The sequence below is a fragment of the Arachis ipaensis genome, chromosome B6 (genome assembly GCF_059453495.1).
Source record: "Arachis ipaensis isolate K30076 ecotype BB chromosome B6, ASM5945349v1, whole genome shotgun sequence".
Taxonomy (NCBI): Eukaryota; Viridiplantae; Streptophyta; class Magnoliopsida; order Fabales; family Fabaceae; genus Arachis; species Arachis ipaensis.
Window position 1 is genome coordinate 65,303,569 of NC_142441.1, and position 16,098 is coordinate 65,319,666.

Genomic DNA, 16,098 nt, shown 5'->3' on the forward strand with positions numbered 1-16,098 from the left:
CTGATTTTCGGCAAGCTCGCACGGGCCCCGCAGGGCTTCGCAGCTCGACTTACCCTACGTCGCGAGATATGCTTATGATAATTGTGTGCGCATACTTTAATCGGTGCGATCATACCAGCACTATTGCACCGAATCCCAACAGAACTCTGCAGTTAAGCGTGCTTGAGCGAGAGTTGTACTAGGATGGGTGACCTCTTGGGATGTCCTCGGGTTGCACCTCTTTTCTTTTTTACGTCGTTCTTACCCTCGTTCTTTAAACGACGCTATCTTGAATAGTTTAGCTAAGGTGAGCCTAAATGACCTTATTTTCGACAAGCTCGCACGTGCCCCGCAGGGCTTCGCAGCTCGACTTACCCTACGTTGCAAGACATGCTTATGATAATTGTGTGCGCATACTTTAATAGCTATTATCATACCAGCACTCATGCACCGGATCCCATTAGAACTCCGCATTTAAGCGTGCTTGAGCGAGAGTAGTACTAGGATGGGTGACCTCCTGGGAAGTCCTCGTGATGCAACGTTATTTTTTTTTACGTCATGCTTACCCTCGTTCTTTAAACGACGCTATCATGAATAGTTTGACAAGCTCGTACGGGCCACGCAGGGCTTCGCAGCGCGACATACCCTACGTCGCGGGGCATGCTTATCATAATTGTGTGCGCATACTTTAATAGATGCGATCATACCAGCACTAATGCACCTGATCCCATCAGAACTCCGCAGTTAAGCGTGCTTGGGCGAGAGTAGTACAAGGATGGGTGTCCTCCTGGGAAGTCCTCGTGTTGCACCTCTTTTTTTTTTTAGGTCCTGCTTACCCTCGTTCTTTAAACGATGCTATCTTGAATTGTTTAGCTAAAGCGAGCCTCAATGACCTGATTTTCGACAAGCTCGCACGGGCCCCACAGGATTTCGCAGCTCAACTTACCCTACGTCGCAAGATATGATTATGATAATTGTGTGCGCATACTTTAATAGGTGCGATCATACCAGCACTAATGCACCGGATCCCATCAGAACTCCGCAGTTAAGCGTGCTTTGGCGAGAGTAGTACTAGGATGGGTGACCTCCTGGAAAGTCCTCCTGTTGCACCTCTTTTTTCTTTTTTTTCTTTTTTTTTTACGTCGAGCTTACCCTCGTTCTTTAAACACGCTATCTTGAATTATTTAGCTAAAGCAAGCCTTAATGACCTGATTTTCGGCAAGTTTGCACGGGCCCCGCAGGGTTTCGCAGCTCAACTTACCCTACGTCGCGAGACATGCTTATGATAATTGTGTGCGCATACTTTAATAGGTGCTATCATACCAGCACTAATGCACTGGATCCCATCAGAACTCCGCAGTTAAGCGTGCTTGGATGAGAGGAGTACTAGGATGGGTTACCTCCAAGGAAGTCCTCGTGTTGCACCTCTTTTTTTTTTTACGTCGTGCTTACCCTCGTTCTTTAAACGACGCAATCTTGAATAGTTTAGCTAAAGCGAGCCTCAATGACCTGATTTTCGACAAGCTCGCACGGGCTCCGCAGGGCTTCGCAGCTTGACTTACCCTACGTCGCGAGACGTACTTATGATAATTGTGTGCGCATACTTTAATAGGTGAGATCATACTAGCACTCATGCACCGGATCCCATTAGAACTCCGTAGTTAAGCATGCTTGAGCGAGAGTAGTACTAAGATGGGTGACCTCCTGGGAAGTCTTTGTGATGCAACGTTTTTTTTTTTACGTCGTGCTTACCCTCGTTCTTTAAATGACTCTATCTTGAATAGTTTAGCTAAAGCGCGCCTCAATGACCTTATTTTCGACAAGCTCGTATGGGCCCCGCAGGGCTTTGCAGCTTGACTTACCCTATATCGCAAGACATGATTATGATAATTGTGCGCGCATACTTTAATAGGTGCGATCATACCAGCACTAATGCACCGGATCCCATCAGAACTCCGCAGTTAAGCGTTCTTCGGTGAGAGTAGTATTAGGATAGGTGACCTCCTAGGAAGTCCTCGTGTTGCACCTCTTTTTTTTTTCTTTTTCTTACGTCGTGCATACCCTCGTTCTTTAAACGACGCTATCTTGAATTGTTTAGCTAAAGCGAGACTTAATGACCTGATTTTCGGCATGCTCGCACGGGCCCCGCAGGGTTTCGCAGCTCGATTTACCCTACGTCGCGACACATGCTTATCATAATTTTGTGCGCATACTTTAATAGGTGCGATCATACCAGCACTAATGCACCGGATCCCATCAAAACTCTGCAGTTAAGCGTGCTAGGGTGAGAGTTGTACTAGGATGGGTTACCTCCTAGGAAGTCCTCGTGTTGCACTTCTCTTTTTTTTTTACGTCGTTCTTACCCTCGTTCTTTAAACGACGCTATCTTGAATAGTTTAGCAAAAGCGAGCCTCTTTGACCTGATTTTCTGCAAGCTCGCACGGGCCCCGCAAGGCTTTGCAGCCCGACTTACCCTACGTCGCGAGACATGCTTATGATAATTGTGTCCGCATACTTTAATAGGTGTGATCATACCAGCACTAATGCATCGGATACCATTAGAACTCCGCAGTTAAGCGTGCTTGGGCGAGAGTAGTACTAGGATGGGTGACCTCCTGGGAATTCCTCGTGTTGCACCTCTTTTTTTTTTTACGTCGTGCTTACTCTCATTCTTTACACGACGCTATCTTGAATTGTTTAGCTAAAGCGAGCCTCAATGACCTGATTTTCGACAAGTTCGCACTGGCCCCGCAGGGTTTCGCAGCTCAACTTACCCTATGTCGCAAGACATGATTATGATAATTGTGTGCGCATACTTTAATAGGTGTGATCATACCAGCACTTATACACCGGATCCCATCAGAACTCCGCAGTTAAGCGTTCTTCGGCGAGAGTAGTATTAGGATGGGTGACCTCCTGGGAAGTCCTCGTGTTGCACCTCTTTTTTCTTTTTTTTCTTTTTTTTTACGTCGTGCTTACCCTCGTTCCTTAAACGACACTATCTTGAATAGTTTAGCTAAAGCGAGCGTCATTGACCTGATTTTCGACAAGTTCGCACGGGCCCCGCAGGGTTTCTCAGCTCAACTAACCCTATGTCGCAAGACATGATTATGATAATTGTGTGCGCATACTTTAATAGGTGCGATCATACCAGCACTAATGCACCGGATCCCATCAGAACTCCGCAGTTAAGCGTTCTTCGGCGAGAGTAGTATTAGGATGGGTGACCTCCTGGGAAGTCCTTGTGTTGCACCTCTTTTTTCTTTCTTTTTTTTTTTTTACGTCGTGCTTACCCTCGTTCTTTAAACGACGCTATCTTGAATTGTTTAGCTAAATCGAGCCTTCATGACCTGATTTTGGGCAAGCTCGCACGGGCCCCGCAGGGTTTCACAGCTCGATTTACCCTACGTCGCGACACATGCTTATGATAATTTTGTGCGCATACTTTAATAGGTGCGATCATACCAGCAGTAATGCACCGGATCCCATCAGAACTCTGCAGTTAAGCGTGCTTGGGTGAGAGTAGTACTAGGATGGGTTACCTCCTAGGAAGTCCTCGTGTTGCACTTCTTTTTTTTTACGCCGTGCTTACCCTCGTTCTTTAAACGACGCTATCTTGAATTGTTTAGCTAAAGCGAGCCTCAATGACCTGATTTTTGACAAGTTCGCACGGGCCCCGCAGGGTTTCGCAGCTCAACTTACCCTATGTTGCAGGACATGATTATGATAATTTCGTGCGCATACTTTAATAGGTGCGACCATACCAGCACTAATGCACCGGATCCCATCAGAACTCCGTAGTTAAGCGTTCTTCGGCGAGAGTAGTATTAAGATGGGTGACCTCCTGGGAAGTCCTCGTGTTGCACCTCTTTTTTCTTTTTTTTTTACGTCGTGCTTACCCTCGTTCTTTAAACGACGCTATCTTGAATTGTTTAGCTAAAGCGAGCATTAATGACCTGATTTTCGGCAAGCTCGCACGGGCCCTGCAGGGTTTCGCAGCTCGATTTACCCTACGTCGCGACACATGCTTATGATAATTTTGTGCGCATACTTTAATAGGTGCGATCATACCAGCACTAATGCACCGGATCCCATCAGAACTCTGCAGTTAAGCGTGCTTGAGTGAGAGTAGTACTAGGATGGATTACCTCCTAGGAAGTCCTCGTGTTGCACTTCTTTTTTTTTACGTCGTTCTTACCCTCGTTCTTTAAACGACGCTATCTTGAATTGTTTAGCTAAAGCGAGCCTCATTGACCTGACTTTCTGCAAGTTCGCACGGGCCCCGCAAGGCTTTGCAGCTCGACTTACCCTACGTCGCGAGACATGCTTATGATAATTGTATGCGCATACTTTAATAGGTGTGATCACACCAGCACTAATGCATCGGATCCCATTAGAACTCCGCAGTTAAGCGTGCTTGGGGGAGAGTAGTACTAAGATGGGTGACCTCCTGGGAAGTCCTCGTGTTGAACCTCTTTTTTTTTTTACGTCGTGCTTACCCTTGTTCTTTAAACGACGTTATCTTGAATTGTTTAGCTAAAGCGAGCCTCAATGACCTCATTTTCGATAAGTTCACACGGGCCCCGCAGGGTTTCGCAGCTCAACTTACCCTATGTCGCAAGACATGATTATGATAATTGTGTGCGCATACTTTAATAGGTGCGATCATACCAGCACTAATGCACCGGATCCCATCAGAACTCTGCAGTTAAGCGTGCTTGGGTGAGAGTCGTACTAGGATGGGTTACCTCCTAGGAAGTCCTCGTGTTGCACTTCTTTTTTTTTTACATCGTTCTTACCCTAGTTCTTTAAATGACGCTATCTTGAATAGTTTAGCTAAAGCGAGCCTCATTGACCTGATTTTTGACAAGCTCGCACGGGCCCCGCAAGGCTTTGCAGCTCGACTTACCCTATGTCGCGAGACATGCTTATGATAATTATGTGCGCATACTTTAATAGGTGTGATCATACCAGCACTAATGCACCGGATCCTATCAGAACTCTGCAGTTAAGCGTGCTTGGGCGAGAGTAGTACTAGGATGGGTGACCTCCTGGGAAGTGCTCGTGTTGCACCTCTTTTTTTTCTTTTACGTCGTGCTTACACTCGTTCTTTAAACGACGCTATCTTGAATTGTTTAGCTAAAGCGAGCCTCAATGACCTTATTTTCGACAAGTTCACACGGGACCCCGCAGGGTTTCGCAGCTCAACTTACCCTATGTCGCAAGACATGATTATGATAATTCTGTGCGCATACTTTAATAGGTGCGATCATACCAGCACTAATGCACCGGATCCCATCAGAACTCCTCAGTTAAGCGTTCTTCGGGGAGAGTAGTATTATGATGGGTGACCTCCTGGGAAGTCCTCGTGTTGCACCTCTTTTTTCTTTTTTTTATTTTTTTTACGTCGTCCCTACCCTCGTTATTTAAACGACGCTATCTTGAATAGTTTAGCTAAAGCGAGCCTCATTGACCTGATTTTCTGCAAGCTCGCACGGGCCCCGCAAGGCTTTGCAGCTCGACTTACCCTACGCCACGAGACATGCTTATGATAATTGTGTACGCATACTTTAATAGGTGCGATCATACCAGCACGAATGCACCGGATCCCATCAGAACTCCGCAGTTAAGCGTGCATGGGCGAGAGTAGTACTAGGATGGGTGACCTCCTGGAAAGTCCTCGTGTTGCACCTCTTTTTCCTTTTTTTTTTTTACATCGTGCTTACCCTCACTCTTTAAACGACGCTATCTTGAATATTTTAGCTAAAGCAAGCCTTAATGACCTGATTTTCGGCAAGCTCCCACGGGCGCGTAGGGCTTCGCAGCTCGACTTACCCTACGTCGCGACACAAGCTTATGATAATTGTGTGCGCATACTTTAATAGGTGCGATCATACCAGCACTATTGCACCGGATCCCAACAGAACTCCGCAGTTAAGCGTGCTTGGGCGATAGTAGTACTAAAATGGGTGACCTCCTGGGAAGTCCTCGTGTTGCAGCTGCTTTTTTTTTTGCGTCGTTCTTACCCTCGTTCTTTAAACGACGCTATCTTGAATAGTTTAGCTAAAGCGAGCCTTAATGACCTGATTTTCGGCAAGCTCCCACGGGCCCATAGGGTTTCGCAGCTCGACTTACCCTATGTCGCGACACATGCTTATGATAATTTTGTGCGCATACTTTGATAGGTGCGATCATACCAGCACTAATGCACCGGATCCCATCAAAACTCCGCCGTTAAGCGTGCTTGGGCGAGAGTAGTACTAGGATGGGTGACCTCCTCAGAAGTCCTCGTGTTGCACCTCTTTTCTTTTTCTTTTTTTTAAGTCGTGCTTACCCTTGTTCTTTAATCGACGCTATCTTGAATTGTTTAGCTACAGCGAGCCTCAATGACCTAATTTTTTACAAGCTCGCACGGTCCCCGCAGGGTTTCGCAGCTCAACTTACCCTACGTCGCAAGACATGATTATGATAATTGTGTGCGCATACTTTAACAGAGGCGATCATACCAGCACTAATGCACCGGATCCCATCAGAACTCCACAGTTCAGCGTGCTTAGGAGATAGTAGTACTTGGATGGGTGACCTCTTGTGAAGTCCTCGTGTTGCACCTCTTTTTTCTTTTTCTATTTTTTTACGTCGTTCTTACCCTCGTTCTTTAAACGACGCTATCTTGAATAGTTTAGCTAAAGCGAGCCTCAATGACCTGATTTTCGGCAAGCTCGCACGGGCCCCGCAGGGCTTCGCAGCTCGACTTACCCTACGTCGCAAGACATGCTTATGATAATTGTGTGCGCATACTTTAATAGGTGTCATCATACCAGCACTCATCACCAGATCCCATTAGAACTCCGCGGTTAAGCGTGCTTGAGCGAGAGTAGTACTAGGATGGGTGACCTCCTGGGAAGTCCTTGTGACGCAACGTTTTTTTTTTTTACGTCATGCTTACCCTCGTTGTTTAAACGACGCTATCTTGAATTGTTTAGCTAAAGCGAGCCTCAATGACCTGATTTTCAACAAGCTCGCACGGGCCCCGCAGGGTTTCGCAGCTCAACTTACCCTATGTCGCTAGACATGATTATGATAATTGTGTGCGCATACTTTAATAGGTGCGATCATAACAGCACTAATGCACCGGATCCCATCAGAACTCCGCATTTAAGCGTGCTTCGACGAGAGTAGTATTAGGATGGGTGACCTCCTGAGAAGTCCTCGTGTTGCACCTCTTTTTTCTTTTTTTTTTCTTTTTTTTAACGTCGTGCTTACCCTCGTTCTTTAAACGACGCTATCTTGAATTGTTTAGCTAAAGCGAGCCTTAATAACGTGATTTTCGGCAAGCTCGCACGGGCCCCGTAGGGTTTCGCAGCTCGACTTACCCTACGTCGCGAGACAGGCTTATGATAATTGTGTGTGCATACTTTAATAGGTGCGATCAACCCAACACTGTTGCACCCGATCCCAACAGAACTCTGCAGTTAGGCGTGCTTGGGGGAGAGTTGTACTAGGATGGGTGACCTCCTGGGAAGTCCTCGAGTCGCACCTCTTTTTTTTTTTACGTTGTTCTTACCCTCGTTCTTTAAACGACCCTATCTTGAATAGTTTAGCTAAAGCGACCCTCAATGACCTAATTTTCGGCAAGCTCGCACGGGCTCCGCAGGGCTTCGCAGCTCAACTTACCCTACGTCGCGAGACATGCTTATGATAATTGTGTGCACATACTTTAATAGGTATGATCATACCAACACTCATGCACCGGATCCCATTAGAACTCCGCAGTTAAGCGTGCTTGAGCGAGAGTAGTACTAAGATGGATGATCTCCTGGGAAGTCCTTGTGATGCAACGTTTTTTTTTACATCGTGTTTACCCTCGTTCTTTAAACGACGCTATCTTGAATTGTTTAGCTAAAGCGACCCTCAATGACCTGATTTTCGGCAAGCTCGCACGGGCTCCGCAGGGCTTCGCAGCTCGACTTACCCTACGTCGCGAGACATGCTTATGATAATTGTGTGCGCATACTTTAATAGGTGTGATCATACCAGCACTCATGCACCGGATCCCATTAGAACTCCGCAGTTAAGCGTGCTTGAGCGAGAGTAGTACTAAGATGGGTGACCTCCTGGGAAGTCCTTGTGATGCAACATTTTTTTTACATCGTGTTTACCCTCGTTCTTCAAACGACGCTATCTTGAATAGTTTAGATAAAGCGAGCCTCAATGACCTGATTTTCGACAAGCTCGTACGGGCCCCACAGGGCTTCGTAGCTCGACTTACACTACGTCGTAAGACATGATTATGATAATTGTGTGCGCATACTTTAATAGGTGCGATTGTAACAGCATTAATGCACCGGATCCCATCAGAACTCCGCATTTAAGCGTGCTTCGGCGAGAGTAGTATTAGGATGGGTGACCTCCTAGGAAGTCCTCGTGTTGCACCTCTTTTTTCTTTTTTTTTCTTTTTTTTTAACGTCGTGCTTACCCTCGTTCTTTAAACGACGCTATCTTGAATTGTTTAGCTAAAGCGAGCCTTAATGACGTGATTTTCGGCAAGCTGACACGGGCCCCGCAGGGTTTCAAAGCTCGACTTACCCTACGTCGCGAGACATGCTTATGATAATTGTGTGTGCATACTTTAATAGGTGCGATCATACCAACACTGTTGCACCGGATCCCAACAGAACTCTGCAGTTAAGCGTGCTTGGGCGAGAGTTGTACTAGGATGGGTGACCTCCTGGGAAGTCCTCGTGTTGCACCTCTTTTTTTTTTATTTTACGTCGTGCTTACCCTTGTTCTTTAAACGACGCTATCTTGAATAGTTTAGCTAAAGCGAGTCTCAATGACCTGATTTAAGGCAAGCTCGCACGGGCCCCGCAAGGATTCGCAGCTCGACTTACCCTACATCGCGAGACATTCTTATGATAATTATGTGCGTGTATTTTAATAGGTGCGATCATACCAGCAATAATGCACCGGATCCCATCAGAACTCCACAGTTAAGCGTGCTTGGGCGAGAGTAGTACTAGGATGGGTGACCTCCTGGGAAGTCCTCATGTTGCACCTCTTTTTTTTTTTACGTTGTTCTTACCCTCGTTCTTTAAACGACCCTATCTTGAATAGTTTAGCTAAAGCGACCCTCAATGACCTAATTTTCGACAAGCTCGCACGGGCTCCGCAGGGCTTCCCAGCTCGACTTACCCTACGTCGCGAGACATGCTTATGATAATTGTGTGCGCATACTTTAATAGGTGCGATCATACCAGCACTCATGCACCGGATCCCATTAGAACTCCGCAGTTAAGCGTGCTTGAGCGAGAGTAGTACTAAGATGGATGATCTCCTGGGAAGTCCTTGTGATGCAACGTTTTTTTTTACATCTTGTTTACCCTCGTTCTTTAAATGTCGCTATCTTGAATTGTTTAGCTAAAGCGACCCTCAATGACCTGATTTTCGGCAAGCTCGCACGGGCTCCGCAGGGCTTCGCAGCTCGACTTACCCTTCGTCGCGAGACATGCTTATGATAATTGTGTGCGCATACTTTAACAGGTGTGATCATACCAGCACTCATGCACCGGATCCCATTAGAACTCTGCAGTTAAGCGTGCTTGAGCGAGAGTAGTACTAAGATGGGTGACCTCCTGGGAAGTCCTTGTGATGCAACATTTTTTTTTACATCATGTTTACCCTCGTTCTTCAAATGACGCTATCTTAAATAGTTTAGATAAAGCGAGCCTCAATGACCTGATTTTCGACAAGCTCGTATGGGCCCCACAGGGCTTCGCAACTCGACTTACACTACGTCGCAAGACATGATTATGATAATTGTGTGCGCATATTTTAATAGGTGCGATCATACCAGCACTAATGCACCGGATCCCATCAGAACTCCGCAGTTAAGCGTGCTTGGGCGAGAGTAGTACTAGGATGGGTGACCTCCTGGGAAGTCCTCGTGATGCACCTTTTTTTCTTTTTTTTTTTTTTACATCGTACTTACCCTCGTTCTTTAAACGACGCTACCTTGAATATTTTAGCTAAAGCGAGCCTCAATGACCTGATTTTCGACAAGCTCGCACAGGCCCCGCAGGGCTTCGCAGCTCGACTTACCCTACGCCGCAGGACATGCTTATGATAATTGTGTGCGCATACTTTAATAGGTGCGATCATGCTAGCACTAATGCACCGGATTCCATCAGAAATCCGCAGTTAAGCTTACTTGGGCGAGAGTAGTACTAGGATGGGTGACCTCCTTGGAAGTCCTCGTGTTGCACCTCTTTTTCTTTTTTTTTTTTTTACATCGTGCTTACCCTCATTCTTTAAATGACACTATCTTGAATACTTTAGCTAAAGCGAGCCTTAATGACCTGATTTCCAGCAAGCTCCCACGGTCCCACAGGGCTTCGCAGCTCGACTTACCCTACGTCGCGACACAAGCTTATGATAATTGTGTGCGTATACTTTAATAGGTGCGATTATACCGGCACTACTGCACCGGATCCTAACAGGACTCTGCAGTTAAGCGTGCTTGGGCGAGAGTAGTACTAAAATGGGTGACCTCCTGGGAAGTCATCGTGTTGCACATGTTTTTTTTTACGTCGTTCTTACCCTCGTTCTTTAAACGACGCTATCTTGAATAGTTTAGCTAAAGCGAGCCTTAATGACCTATTTTCCGGTAAGCTCCCACGGGTCCGTAGGGCATCGCAACTCGACTTACCCTATGTCGCGACACATGCTTATGATAATTTTGTGTGCATACTTTAATAGGTGCAATCATACTAGCACTAATGCACCGGATCCCATCAGAACTCCGCAGTTAAGCGTGCTTGGGCGAGAGTAGTACCAGGATGGGTGACCTCCTGGGAGATTGTTGGTATGAAGCAAGTGCACTGGGTCGTCCAAGTAATACCTTACGTGAGTAAGGGTCGAATCCCACGGAGATTGTTGGTATGAAGCAAGCTATGGTCACCTTGTAAATCTCAGTCAGGTAGATATAAAGTGATAATGGTGTTTTCGAATATTATATAATAAGATAGGGATAGAGGTACTTATGTAAATCATTGGTAGGAATTTCAGATAAGTGAATGGAGATACTTTTCGTTCCTCTGAACCTATGCTTTCCTGCTATCTTCATCCAATCAGTCTTACTCCTTTCCATGGCTGGCTTTATGCAAGGGCATCACCGTTGTCAGTGGCTACATCCCCTCCTCTCAGTGAATAATATGCTCACGCACCCTGTCACGGCACGGCTATTCATCTGTCGGTTCCCGATCATGCTGGAATAGGATTCACCCTCCTTTTGCGTCTGTCACTAACGCCCAGCACTCGCGAGTTTGAAGCTCGTCACAGTCATTCAATCATTGAATCCTACTCAGAATACCACAGACAAGGTTTAGACCTTCCGGATTCTCTTGAATGCCGCCATCATTCTAGCTTACGCCACAAAGATTCTGGTTAGGAGATCTAAGAGATACTCATTCTAGCTTAATTCATGTAGAACAGAAGTGTTTGTCAGGCACGCGTTCATAAAGGAGAAGGATGATGAGCGTCACACATAATCATCACCTTCATCACGTTCTTGGGTGCGAATGGATATCTTAGAAGCGAAATAAGAAGAATTGAATAGAAAACAGAAGTACTTTGCATTAATCTTTGAGGAACAACAGAGCTCCACACCTTAATCTATGGAGTGTAGAAACTCTACCGTATGAAAATACATAAGTGAAGGTCCAGGCATGGCCGAGATGGCCAGCCCCCTAAAACGTGATCAAAGGATCATAAGGTAATCCAAAGATGGTCAAAAAGACGTCTAATACAATAGTAAGAGGTCCTATTTATAATAAACTAGTCACTAGGGTTTACATGAGTAAGTAATTGATGAATAAATCCACTTCCGGGGCCCACTTGGTGTGTGTTTGGGCTGAGCCTAAGTGTTGCACGTGCAGAGGCCATTTGTGGAGTTGAACGCCAGTATTTGTGCCAGTTTGGGCGTTCAACTCTGGTTTTGAATCCTTTTCTGGCGCTGGACGCCAGATTTGGTCAGAGAGCTGGCGTTGAACGCCAGTCTACGTCGTCTATTCTTGGTCAAAGTATGGACTATTATACATTGCTGGAAAGCCCTGGATGTCTACTTTCCAACGCAATTGGAAGCGCGCCATTTCAAGTTCTGTAGCTCCAGAAAATCCACTTTGAGTGCAGGGAGGTCAGAATCCAACAGCATCAGCAGTCCTTCTTCAACCTCTGAATCTGATTTCTGCTCAAGTCCCTCAATTTCAGCCAGAAAATACCTGAAATCACAGAAAAACACACAAACTCATAGTAAAGTCCAGAAATGTGAATTTAACACAAAATCTATTAAAAACATCCCTAAAAGTAACTAGATCCTACTAAAAACATACTAAAAACAATGTCAAAAAGCGTATAAATTATCCGCTCATCACAACACCAAACTTAAATTGTTGCTTGTCCCCAAGCAACTGAAAATCAAATAGGATAAAAAGAAGAGAATATACTATAAATTCCAAACTATCAATGAAACAGAGCTTCAATCATATGAGCGGGACTTATAGCTTTTTGCCTCTTGAATAGTTTTGGCATCTCACTTTATCCATTGGGTTCAGAATGATTGGCATCTATAGGAACTCAGAGTTCAGATAGTGTTATTGATTTTCCTAGTTTAGTATGATGATTCTTGAACACAGCTATTTCATGAGTCTTGGCCGTGGCCCTAAGCACTTTGTTTTCCAGTATTACTACCGGATACATAAATGCCACAGACACATAATTGGGTGAACCTTTTCAGATTGTGACTCAGCTTTGCTAAAGTCCCCAATTAGAGGTGTCCAGGGTTCTTAAGCACACTCTTTTTTTTTTTTTTTGCTTTGGACCTTGACTTTAACCGCTCAGTCTCAAGTTTTCACTTGACACCTACATGCCACAAGCACATGGTTAGGGACAGCTTGGTTTAGCCGCTTAGACCAGGATTTTATTCCTTTAGGCCCTCCTATCCACTGATGCTGAAAGCCTTGGGATCCTTTTTATTTCCCTTGCCTTTTGGTTTTAAGGGTTATTGGCTTTTTGCTCTTGCCTCTTGGTTTTAAGAGCTTTGGCTTTTTCTGCTTGCTTTTTCTTTTTCTTTCTATATTTTTTTTTTCGCCTATTTTTTATTTTTTTTTTCTGCAAGCTTTGTTCTTTGCTGCTTTTTCTTGCTTCAAGAATCATTTTTATGATTTTTCAGATTATCAAATAACATGTCTCCTAGTCATCATTCTTTCAAGAGCCAACATATTTAACATTCTTAAACAACCACTTCGAAAGACATATGCACTGTTCAAGCATACATTCAGAAAACAAGAAGCATTGTCACCACATCAATATAATTAAACTAAGTTCAAGGATAAATTCGAAACTCATGTACTTCTTATTCTTTTGAATTAAAACATTTTTCATTTAAGAGAGGTGATGGATTCATAGGACATTTATAACTTTAAGACAAAGTTACTAACTACTAATGATCATGTAATGAAGACACAAACATAGATAAGCACATAACATAGAAAACGAAAAGCAGAAGAATTAAGAACAAGGAATGAATCCACCTTAGTGATGGTGGCATTTCCTTCTTGAGGAATCAATGATGTCCTTGAGCTCTTCTATGTCTCTTCCTTGCCTTTGTTGCTCCTCCTTCAGTGCTTTTAGATCTTCTCTGATTTCATGAAGGATGATGGAGTGCTCTTGATGTTCCACCCTTAGTTGCTTCCAATAATTGTGTGGAAGAAAATTTATCCCTTGAGGTATCTCAGGGATCTCTTGATTTGCAGTCAAATGTTCTACCACTGAGCTATAGACCCTTGATGGAAGCTTTTGTCTTCCCTTTCCTCTTTCTAGAGGTTTCTCTAGCCTTAAGTGCCATCAATGGTTATGGAAAAAAAACAAAAAAGCTATGCTTTTACCACACCAAACTTAGAATGTTGCTCGCCCTCGAGCAAAAAAAGAAAGAATAGAAGAATAAGAAGAAGATATGGAGGAGATGGATGGGAGTGTGTATTCGGCCATATGGGTGGGATTGGGTGGGAGAGAGATGTTGAATTTTTGAAGGTAGTGGGTGTATGGATGTGAATGGTAAATGGAAAAAAAGAAGGGATGATCATGAATGGAAAGAGAGATGATGAGGTAGGTGGGGATCCTATGGGGTCCACAGATCCTGAGATGATCCTGTGGGGTCCACAGATCCTGAGGTGTCAAGGCATTTACATCCCTGCACCAATTTAGGCATGTAAAATGCCCTTGCACACAACTCTGGGCGTTCAGCGCCAGGTTGGTGCCCATTTTGGGCGTTCAACGCCCCTTTGCTGCCATTTCTGGCGTTGAACGCCAGAACCATGCTTGTTCTGGGCGTTCAGCGCCAGGATGCTCCCATTCTGGGCGTTCAACGCCAACGCCCAGAACTATGCTCTGTTCTGGCGTTTGAACGCCAGACAGATGCTCCTCCAGGATGTGATTTTTCTTCTGCTGTTTTTGATTCCGTTTTCAATTTTTATATTTATTTTGTGACTCCACATGATCATGAACCTAAGAAAACATGAAAAACAATAAAAATAAGGATTAGATAAACATTGGGTTGCCTCCCAACAAGTGCTTCTTTAATGTCAATAGCTTGACAGTAGGCTCTCATGGAGCCTCACAGATGTGCAGAGCTTTGTTGAGACTCTCCAACACCAAACTTAGAGTTTGGATATGGGAATTCAACACCAAACTTAGAGTTTGGTTGTGGCCTCCCAACACCAAACTTAGAGTTTGACTGTGGGGGCTCTGGTTGACTCTGCTTTGAGAGAAGCTTTTCATGCTTCCTCTTCATGGTTGCAGAGGGAGATCCTTGAGTTTTAAACACAAGGGAGTTCTCATTCCATTGAAGGAATATTTCACCTCTGTCAACATCAATCACAGCTCTTGCTGTGGCCAGGAAAGGTCTTCCTAGGATGATGGATTCATCCTCTTCCTTTCCAGTTTCCAGGACTATGAAATCAGCAGGGATGTAAAGGCCTTCAACCTTTACTAACACGTCCTCTACTTGTCCATAAGCCTGTTTTCTTGAGCTGTCTGCCATCTCTAATGAGATTCTAGCAGCTTGCACCCCATAGATTCCCAGTTTCTCTATTACAGAGAGGGGCATGAGGTTTATCCCTGAACCAAGGTCACACAGAGCTTTAAAGATCATGGTGCCTATGGTGCAGGGTATTATGAACTTTCCAGGATCCTGTCTCTTCTGAGGCAATGTCAGTTGATCCAGATCACTTAGTTCATTGATGAACAAGGGAAGTTCAACTTCCCAAGTATCAATGCCAAATAATTTGGCATTCAGCTTCATGATTGCACCAAGAAACTTGGTAGTTTGCTCTTCAGTAACATCCTCATTCTCTTCAGAAGAGGAATACTCATCAGAGCTCATGAAGGGCATAAGGAGGTTCAATGGAATCTCTATGGTCTCTAGAAGAGTCTCAGATTCCTTTGGTTCCTCAGAGGGAAGCTCCTTATTGACCACTGGACGTCCCAGGGGGTCTTCCTCCTTAGGATTCACGTCCTCTCCTCTCCTCACAGGTTCGGCCATGGCGCTTATGTCAATGGCCTTGCACTCTCCTTTTGGGTTCTCTTCTGTATTGCTTGGGAGAGTACTAGGAGGGATTTCAGTGATCCTTTTACTCAGCTGGCCCACTTGTGCTTCCAGATTTCTAATGGAAGACCTTGTTTCATTCATGAAACTTACAGTGGCCTTAGATAGATCAGAGACTAGATTTGCTAAATTAGAAGCATTTTGTTCAGAGTTCTCTGTCTTTTGCTGAGTTGATGATGGAAAAGGCTTGCTATTGCTAAACCTGTTTCTTCCACCATTATTAAAGCCTTGTTGGGGCTTTTGATCCTTCCATGAGAAATTTGGATGATTTCTCCATGTTGAGTTATAGGTGTTTCCATAAGGTTCACCTAAGTAATTTACCTCTGCTATTGCAGGGTTCTCAGGATCATAAGCTTCTTCTTCAGGAGAAGCCTCTTGAGTACTGTTGGATGCAGCTTGCATTCCATGCAGACTCTGAGAGATCATATTGACTTGCTGAGTCAATATTTTATTCTGAGCCA

At 44.8% G+C, this 16,098-nt stretch overlaps 8 non-coding genes and 26 pseudogenes across 8 annotated transcripts; all 34 read left to right on the forward strand.

The window, feature by feature from the left end:
• The first annotated feature begins 101 nt into the window (after positions 1-101).
• LOC148556290 (5S ribosomal RNA) lies at positions 102-220 on the forward strand (annotated as a pseudogene).
• A 182-nt stretch (positions 221-402) lies between these two features.
• LOC148556291 (5S ribosomal RNA) lies at positions 403-521 on the forward strand (annotated as a pseudogene).
• A 151-nt stretch (positions 522-672) lies between these two features.
• On the forward strand, positions 673-791 carry LOC148556292 (5S ribosomal RNA). Its single transcript, XR_015891810.1, has one exon. It is a non-coding gene; the product is annotated as a 5S ribosomal RNA (ribosomal RNA).
• Positions 792-973: 182 nt separating this feature from the next.
• LOC148556293 (5S ribosomal RNA) lies at positions 974-1,092 on the forward strand (annotated as a pseudogene).
• A 196-nt stretch (positions 1,093-1,288) lies between these two features.
• Positions 1,289-1,407, forward strand: LOC148556294 (5S ribosomal RNA; annotated as a pseudogene).
• Positions 1,408-1,589: 182 nt separating this feature from the next.
• LOC148556295 (5S ribosomal RNA) lies at positions 1,590-1,708 on the forward strand (annotated as a pseudogene).
• A 181-nt stretch (positions 1,709-1,889) lies between these two features.
• Positions 1,890-2,008, forward strand: LOC148556296 (5S ribosomal RNA; annotated as a pseudogene).
• A 190-nt stretch (positions 2,009-2,198) lies between these two features.
• On the forward strand, positions 2,199-2,317 carry LOC148556297 (5S ribosomal RNA; annotated as a pseudogene).
• A 183-nt stretch (positions 2,318-2,500) lies between these two features.
• Positions 2,501-2,619, forward strand: LOC148556298 (5S ribosomal RNA). Its single transcript, XR_015891624.1, has one exon. It is a non-coding gene; the product is annotated as a 5S ribosomal RNA (ribosomal RNA).
• Positions 2,620-2,801: 182 nt separating this feature from the next.
• LOC148556299 (5S ribosomal RNA) lies at positions 2,802-2,920 on the forward strand (annotated as a pseudogene).
• Positions 2,921-3,116: 196 nt separating this feature from the next.
• On the forward strand, positions 3,117-3,235 carry LOC148556300 (5S ribosomal RNA; annotated as a pseudogene).
• A 195-nt stretch (positions 3,236-3,430) lies between these two features.
• Positions 3,431-3,549, forward strand: LOC148556301 (5S ribosomal RNA; annotated as a pseudogene).
• Positions 3,550-3,729: 180 nt separating this feature from the next.
• On the forward strand, positions 3,730-3,848 carry LOC148556302 (5S ribosomal RNA). Its single transcript, XR_015891753.1, has one exon. It is a non-coding gene; the product is annotated as a 5S ribosomal RNA (ribosomal RNA).
• A 188-nt stretch (positions 3,849-4,036) lies between these two features.
• Positions 4,037-4,155, forward strand: LOC148556303 (5S ribosomal RNA; annotated as a pseudogene).
• A 180-nt stretch (positions 4,156-4,335) lies between these two features.
• LOC148556304 (5S ribosomal RNA) lies at positions 4,336-4,454 on the forward strand (annotated as a pseudogene).
• A 182-nt stretch (positions 4,455-4,636) lies between these two features.
• LOC148556305 (5S ribosomal RNA) lies at positions 4,637-4,755 on the forward strand (annotated as a pseudogene).
• Positions 4,756-4,936: 181 nt separating this feature from the next.
• LOC148556306 (5S ribosomal RNA) lies at positions 4,937-5,055 on the forward strand. Its single transcript, XR_015891207.1, has one exon. It is a non-coding gene; the product is annotated as a 5S ribosomal RNA (ribosomal RNA).
• Positions 5,056-5,240: 185 nt separating this feature from the next.
• On the forward strand, positions 5,241-5,359 carry LOC148556307 (5S ribosomal RNA; annotated as a pseudogene).
• A 195-nt stretch (positions 5,360-5,554) lies between these two features.
• Positions 5,555-5,673, forward strand: LOC148556308 (5S ribosomal RNA). The gene has a single exon (XR_015889327.1). It is a non-coding gene; the product is annotated as a 5S ribosomal RNA (ribosomal RNA).
• Positions 5,674-5,862: 189 nt separating this feature from the next.
• LOC148556309 (5S ribosomal RNA) lies at positions 5,863-5,981 on the forward strand (annotated as a pseudogene).
• A 181-nt stretch (positions 5,982-6,162) lies between these two features.
• LOC148556310 (5S ribosomal RNA) lies at positions 6,163-6,281 on the forward strand. Its single transcript, XR_015891779.1, has one exon. It is a non-coding gene; the product is annotated as a 5S ribosomal RNA (ribosomal RNA).
• A 190-nt stretch (positions 6,282-6,471) lies between these two features.
• Positions 6,472-6,590, forward strand: LOC148556311 (5S ribosomal RNA; annotated as a pseudogene).
• Positions 6,591-7,083: 493 nt separating this feature from the next.
• LOC148556312 (5S ribosomal RNA) lies at positions 7,084-7,202 on the forward strand (annotated as a pseudogene).
• A 198-nt stretch (positions 7,203-7,400) lies between these two features.
• LOC148556313 (5S ribosomal RNA) lies at positions 7,401-7,519 on the forward strand (annotated as a pseudogene).
• Positions 7,520-7,999: 480 nt separating this feature from the next.
• LOC148556314 (5S ribosomal RNA) lies at positions 8,000-8,118 on the forward strand (annotated as a pseudogene).
• A 178-nt stretch (positions 8,119-8,296) lies between these two features.
• Positions 8,297-8,415, forward strand: LOC148556315 (5S ribosomal RNA; annotated as a pseudogene).
• A 198-nt stretch (positions 8,416-8,613) lies between these two features.
• Positions 8,614-8,732, forward strand: LOC148556316 (5S ribosomal RNA; annotated as a pseudogene).
• Positions 8,733-8,918: 186 nt separating this feature from the next.
• On the forward strand, positions 8,919-9,037 carry LOC148556317 (5S ribosomal RNA). The gene has a single exon (XR_015891768.1). It is a non-coding gene; the product is annotated as a 5S ribosomal RNA (ribosomal RNA).
• Positions 9,038-9,219: 182 nt separating this feature from the next.
• On the forward strand, positions 9,220-9,338 carry LOC148556318 (5S ribosomal RNA; annotated as a pseudogene).
• A 179-nt stretch (positions 9,339-9,517) lies between these two features.
• On the forward strand, positions 9,518-9,636 carry LOC148556319 (5S ribosomal RNA; annotated as a pseudogene).
• A 179-nt stretch (positions 9,637-9,815) lies between these two features.
• Positions 9,816-9,934, forward strand: LOC148556320 (5S ribosomal RNA). Its single transcript, XR_015890179.1, has one exon. It is a non-coding gene; the product is annotated as a 5S ribosomal RNA (ribosomal RNA).
• A 191-nt stretch (positions 9,935-10,125) lies between these two features.
• LOC148556321 (5S ribosomal RNA) lies at positions 10,126-10,244 on the forward strand (annotated as a pseudogene).
• A 190-nt stretch (positions 10,245-10,434) lies between these two features.
• On the forward strand, positions 10,435-10,553 carry LOC148556322 (5S ribosomal RNA; annotated as a pseudogene).
• A 179-nt stretch (positions 10,554-10,732) lies between these two features.
• On the forward strand, positions 10,733-10,851 carry LOC148556323 (5S ribosomal RNA; annotated as a pseudogene).
• The last annotated feature ends 5,247 nt before the right edge of the window (positions 10,852-16,098 follow it).